Genomic DNA, 7,383 nt, shown 5'->3' with positions numbered 1-7,383 from the left:
TGTGGTGACAATGGATGTTCTATTGATTCACTTGATGTATGTTTTGGCACTCAACTCGCGGATTCCCAAGGTGACATTGGGGTAATCTATGCATAGCGGTTGATGGACGTTTTTGTCCTACGTTCTCCGGTAGAAACTTTGGAGTGATTCTTTTGCACATTGAGGGATTGTTATATGATCCAGTTATGTTATCATTGTTGAGAGAATTTGCACTGGTAAAAGTATGAACCCTAGGCCTTGTTTTCAAGCATCGCAATACCGTTTTTGCTCACTTTTGTTACTAGTTACCTTGTTGTTTTTTATATTTTCAGATTACAAAAACCTATATCTACCATCCATATTACACTTGTATCACCATCTCTTCGCCGAAATAGTGCACCTATACAATTTACCATTGTATTGGGTGTGTTGGGGACACAAGAGACTCTTTGTTATTTGGTTGCAGGGTTGTAGGGATGACAATTTTATCCATGGATCTGGATACCCATGGATACTCGACCCGATTGGGCAAGGGTATGGAGCGCATTTCTGCCCATGGGTCCATGGATATGGATACCCACGAAAAGCCAGGTTGGGCACGGTTGTAGTTTGTGCTCCATGGATATCCAATGGATACCCGTATGACATGTGGGGCCATATGCCAGTGACAGTAGAAAGAACGAATCAATGGGAAATGGCAGGCAATATGCAACTAGTGCCATAAGCTATATGTTGTAGAATCAACCTCTGGTATGTCACACTTAAGGACTCGTCGTATTACTTGTTGCCTACTTATGCATGTAGCTTATGTTGACATTTTTGAGTGAATGATGATGAATTAATTTGATCTTTTGGAAGGCTTCATGCTGACTTTTCTATGCCCATGGAGCTCCATGGGTATGTGGGTATCCAGCGGGTTTGGGCATGGGCACAAGCTGTGCCCATGGATAATTTGGTGGATGGGCAAAGGGTAGGAAGATGGGTCATGGGTTGGATTTGGACCAGCTCCACCCGCCCCAAACCCGACCCATTGCCATCCCTACAGGGTTGTTTGAGAGAGACCATCTTCATCCTACGCCTCCCATGGATTGATAAACCTTAGGTCATCCACTTGAGGGAAAATTTCTACTGTCCTACAAAACTCTGTGCTTGGAGGCCCAACACGAGTCTACAAGAAGAAGGTTGCGTAGTAGACATCAGGAGTCAGTGGCGATCGCCTGCCAGACCTTGTCCAGCCCTTCGAGATTGAGCACGGTGGACCAGACCAATGCGAGCTCCGGCCCTGCCTGAGGCGCCGCCGCCGTCGAGGCCCTGCCCCTCTTCTTCTTGGGGACCATGGCAGCGAGGCAGATTGGAGCGGACGCAGGATCCGGTGAGGGAGGCGCGAGCTTGCAGAGGAAGGAAGGAGCAGAAGGCGGGCGCACGGCGGGACAATGATGGTTCTGCAGCACGCGCTAGGCTTTTTGTCAGCAAGGGAGGTTGCCGAGGCAACATGGGGAAGTGGAGGCGTCCATGTCCCGTCGTGCGCCACAGGCGAGCCTGGCACGTAGGCGATTGGGCCTTGCGGTGTTTCGCCCTTCCTTCCTTCCTTACCTGCGCCACGAAGCCAGGCCGGGCACGCCTTGGGCCAGGGGGCTACTATAGGCGTTCTAGGATTGGGGGTACCCAGATCTGCCTGCCTACGGCCCAGCGCATGCCTCATCGACGGCCCGGTACGGCCCGGCTACAAGACTCCGAGGACAAGACCCTCAGGAGGGCCCCCGGCCTCGCGAGGCGGACGACGCCAAGACCTCCAGAGGAGCGGCCTCCCCAGGTTGCCTGCCGAGGAGCAGAGACCTCTATGCGGGTACACAGCCTCATGAGGCTCTCGATGATGTGAGCCATGACGACCAAGGCCAGGCGGGCGCCAGCGGGTGCAGGAGAGGACAGTTTCCTCTTTGGTGCTAAGGAGGCAAGGACCAGTGCGGGTTCCCGAGGGATCCTCCCAAAGGTTTCCACCCTGGTGCAACAAGACCAAGACCATGGGCTCGGCAGGACGGATGTCATCGTCGAGCCCACCTCTGCATCACGACCAGAAGCTTTGCAGGCGAAGACCACCTTTCATCAGGATAAGATGTACTTCCTGTCCCCTTTCAAATTGGTTGTTGTGGGATCCCTTCCCGCCTAAGTTATGAGGGAAGAGGACCAAGGCCACTATAAATATAGGTTAGTCTCCACCATAGAGAGGGATCAGAGATCCGGAGACCAATCCATCCTCACCTGAGCCCTCGCGAGGTCGCTCATCCACTGTACTAGTTCATCCTCAAACCTCCTCGCGAGGCCGATCCACCACAAAGCAGGAGTAGGGTTTTACACCGCAAGGTGGCCCGAACCTGGGTAAACTACCATTTCCATTCCTTCCCCGCTCGCACGAACTCGACGTGGCCAAGTCCTGGGGCGGCGAGCTTGAGGCGATAGCTTGGTGAGGTCTTCGCACACGCCCCAGAGTTCGAACCTTGTTGGGTCTGCGGAGCCCCGATTCTGACATTGACTTCGAGCGCTCCTCCTTCAGAGGGACCTATTAGATACTTGTCCAAATTTTGTGATTCTCCTTCATTTGAGCTGTCATTCTCATCTTGTAAGGCAAAGGAACAAGGAGTTGGCATTCTCATCTTGTAGCTTCTCCTTCCCCTTTTACTTAAGGTCTTGTGGAGGAAGATCATCTTGAACTTGTGTTCCCTTGAATGATGTAGGATCATACTTCTCCTTTTGGGTAAAAAAAAACTTTGTCTTGGGGTCTTGATCTTTTTCCCAGACTACTCCATGGGCATTGAACTTACTTTCAAAACCAACACATTGGCTCCTTCGATGTCTTCCTTGCTTGCGTACAATTTCCTCGAATTGCTTACTCCGAGCAAGACTTTTGTAGACACATTTTTCTATAATTCCTTTCAATAAATTGTTTTCTTGCTCAAATGTAACTTGGCTAAGATAATCATTACTGGAATCAATAGAACCACTAGAAGTAACAACCCTGGATTTAACATTGTTATCATTACTACTAGAGGTTGAACCTTTCTTACTCTTGTGATGTGATTGCTTGGATTTAACTTGTTGAATAAAGGTATACAAGAGAAGTTGTTTGGAATGTAAGAGGAACTCTTATTTTGAAGGTCGTCATTGACAGCTTTCAAGAACTCATGGTCTTGCTCTAAATTGAGCTTCTCAAAGCGTAGCTTCTCATGGGACTTCAAAAGCTCTCTATGACCTTCTTGGTGAGTGTCATGAGCTAACTTACGGGTGTTTAGTTCTTCTGTTAAATGCTCATTTTACCTCATTGCATTGACAATCAACTCATCTTGACATTCATGATTACTACAAGTTCATTATGGCTAACATCACTATTTTCATCATCGAGCAAGTCATCTTGACCTAACAAGTCATCCTCATCACTATTAAAGTCAATGAACTCAGGGTGTTTTACCTTAGGATCATTGGCCTTGAAGCATCTTCCAATTCCTTCATTTGGTGAGTCAAATAGATCATAGGATTTGCATGACACAAGTGCAAGTCTGGCAACACCGTCATCTTGACTATAGTCGGAGTTGGAGTGATAATTTCTCTCGGACTCATTGGCAAAGTCGGATACGAATACCTATTCTCCAACATGAACATGTAGTCTTATTTTTTAGTATCTCTTGGTGGATTTTCCATTCCTCTCCGATTCCTTGCTTCTCGAAGGTCTTCGTTCATATATATCTTCCCTATTCCTTCTCACTATTCGAGGTGACTCTTCTTTTCTACTCCTTCTCTCTCTCTCTTCGAGGTGACTCATATTTTCTCTTGGGAGGAGCAGTGCACTCATTTGAGAAGTGTTCGGGTCTTTCACAATTGCAACAATTATGGTGATGACTTGAGGATATAGGCTCATCATATCTTGACTTGGTGGAGCTTCTTTCTTTGCCTCTATTCTTGTAGGACTTGTTGAAGTTTATAGCCATTAGGCTTATCGCATCATTGGTCACTTCCTTGAGCTTGTCACTAGAAGTGGTTGGAGCATCAATTGAAGCTTTGTAAGCACCACTAGATTTGCGGTGGAGCTCTTATTTGACCTTGAGTTACATGTCACGAGCGACAATCCTTCCAATGGCTTCCATTGGTTTGATATCTTTGTAGTTTGGCATCATTTGGATCAAGGTGCACATGGTGTGTCAAATTTTCTATCTGAAGCTCTTTAAGACCTTCTTGATGATGAATATGTCGGTCATCTCCTCACTTCCTAAGCCGGCAATCTCAGAGATAGCCTATAGTACATTTAGGCAACGCCTTCACCATCCTTCATCTTGAACTTATCAAGTTGACCTTGTAGCACATCCAACTTTGATATCTTCACGGACTCGGTGCCTTCATGCATTTCAACCAAAGTATCCCAAATATCCTTGGTATTCTCAAGACAATTGATCTTTTGAATTCCTCGAGGCACAAAGTATTGAAGAGTATGCCACAATCTTAATTGCAACATCTTCAATTCATTGGTGGTTGCTTCATGATCTGGTGTAGGATCAAAACTATGTCTAGAGGGTGTGATTAGACTACTTGCAAAATTAAAAATGATTATTTTCCTATTTTGGTTCTTGGCAGATTTTAGCAAGTCTAGTAACACCCTACACATGCAAGTCTTATCATAGGCAGCGAAAAGTAAAGACATTGCAAGTGATAGTAATTAAAGGATGGGTTTGAAGTCATGCAAACATTATGGTGACACAGAAGATTTTGACATGTGGTTCCGATAGGTGGTGCTACTGTACGTCCACATTGATGGAAGCTTCAATTTCAAGGATCAATGATCTCAAGGAGAATGGTTGCAAGATTCCACTAAGGAATCGAGCCCACGAAGGGCCCCACCCATAAAGGGTCCACGAAGAAGCAACCTTGCCTATCCCACCATGGCTTACGCGCACAAAGGACTAGCCTCACTTGGGGTAGATCTTCACAAAGTAGGCGATCTCCTTACTCTCACAAACTTCTTGGTTTCTCCACACAATTTAAAGACTCCCAAGCAAGCCTAGCCAATCTAAGAGGCACCGCCCTCCAAAAGGTAATAGGTGGGGTTGTTGATGATGAACTTTTTTCTCTTGCGCTTCAAAAGGTAATCTCCTCAACTCTCAAACACTCTCTCATAGATTTTAGCTTTGGTTAGGAGAGGGTTTGGGTTGAAGCCTTGAGGTGACTAGAAATCAAAGGTCCTATGGTTGGAGTGGAATCCCTTTCATCTCAACACAAGGATGGGGATCTCTCTCTCTCTCTCTGAAATATGGGTATGAAATGTGTATGCTTCGCTCTGGTTGCTCTATGAGAATTTGGTGGAGTGTGTGGGCTATATATAGGCAACACCAAAAACCAACCGTTACACACCTTTATGCACTAATCGGTGAGGCCATAAAAACCACTCGGTGAGACTGATTAGAACAAAAGGTTTGAACTTTAGGCGTTTCAGTGAGGCCGAGTGAAAACGTTCGATGGCTATGAGTTGTGATGACCTAAGCACTTTACACACTTCGGTGTCACCAACTGGAACCATTCGGAAATTCTGAATGAATTTCAGTTGGTAACAGAAGGTTGGCAAGTGCTCTTCGGTGGGACGAAAGGGTCAACTTGGTGGAACCAAAATTCTAGGGTTTAGGCAATGACTATGTCATGAATGGCTCAGTGCTCTGGGTGCATCTGTTTCAGTGAGTCCAACTATTAATTAGGGTATGTGACATAGTGGAATGTGGGAATTTGAATGAGGCTTTTGGAGCATCATCTCTAAGCACCTGAGCAATGTGTCCATGATCACAACCTCACCCCATTTACCTATGTACTCAATGTGACCATGGATCACTTACACATAAAAATGGAGTCTTGAGGCATTGAAGGACACTTGTGGTTAGCATTTTGAGAGGGTCCACATTCACATCCCAAAGTTGTACCTAAAATGAACTTTCTTGAAATATTCTTCTGAATACGGATTAGTTCAATGAGATATATGTTGTGGTGAATTACCAAAACCATCCAGGAAATAGATGCACTTTTAATCTCCGCCTTTTTGGCAATTGATGACATCATATAGATCAAATCTCCCACATAGGATATAATCATGAATAACATCGTCGCTTTGAGAAGTATGTGATATGCAAGAGCTCCCTCTAAATTTGTGCATTATTTGAATTTGCGTATGAATGCAAAGGCACAATCAATTAGGCATATGGAGTATCTCTTCCATGTCACATACAACTTGGTGGAGCGCTCAAAAGAATATATAAAACTAAAATAGCGCACAGCACCAAAAACACATGTGCATGACCATGATAAGATGCATTAAAGCATAACGAGTAGCACAAATGCAGTAGTAGCCAGTTTGGTCATCACACACACGATAAATATATTTACGTCCCAAAGAATCAAATGAAATAGTAAGGATGTAACTTAGAAAAGCAAACAAACTCTCTTGCACTCGAAGCTTAATCCCATATCAACTCTCCCCTTTTGGCATCAAGATATCAAAAAGTTTGAGATGATCTAAAATTTTCAATATTTTCAATACAATATAAAAAATGCAAACATTGTTTCCAATCCCCACACATTTTTTGAATTCACGAACATTTTTTGAAATCTATGAACAATTTTTTGCTTCTTGAACCTTTTTCAAATTCACAAACTTCCATTGAATCTGTGAATGTTTTTTCAAATCTGTAATCAAATTATAATTCATGAACATTTTTTGAATTTGTAAACCAAAAACAGTAGCATGTGCTTATCTCACAATTTGGCCAGCCCACCTTGTTCACTAGTCACTAGCTCTGTGCGAATCAGCGACAGTTTGTCACAGAGAGCAGCAAATAGGAAATTCCCTGATTTCACATGGAACCCCTATTTTTCCGCCAGGGCTATCTCTCGTCCATAAAGATTCCTATTAGGATCGATTAGAGAACCGGCCCAGCCCATTAACACAGTCGCTCACGCGGCTCATGCGTAGTTGTTGGTTCGCTTTGTCTCAAAGAAGAAAGTTGTAGGTTCGCTCGCTCTATTTTGATTTTACTTTGATATGTTTTATTTTTATTTTTCATTGGTGTTTCATCGGTTTTCTTCGGGTTTTCCTTTTTTCCCCTCTGTTTTGCTTCATTTTTCACTAGTTTTCTTCTCTTTCTTGTTTCTTGAACTTTTGGTTTTCTTTTGTTTCTTTCCTGGTTTTCATTGTATTTGTCAATTTTTTGCTTTTTTGCCTCTTTGTCGATTTTAATCGGTGTTCCTTTTTTAACACACGTCTACATTTTCTCAGTACACAGTGCACATTTTTAGCACATGCGTGAAATGGTTTTGCTGATACATGTATTTTTCAACTTTCTTTAAAATACATTTTTTGTAAACTTTTTTGAATACATG

This window comes from Aegilops tauschii, chromosome 4, assembly GCF_002575655.3.
Source record: "Aegilops tauschii subsp. strangulata cultivar AL8/78 chromosome 4, Aet v6.0, whole genome shotgun sequence".
In the NCBI taxonomy this organism is placed as follows: Eukaryota; Viridiplantae; Streptophyta; class Magnoliopsida; order Poales; family Poaceae; genus Aegilops; species Aegilops tauschii.
The sequence above is the reverse complement of the archived record's forward strand: the minus strand, read 5'-3'. Positions refer to the sequence as shown.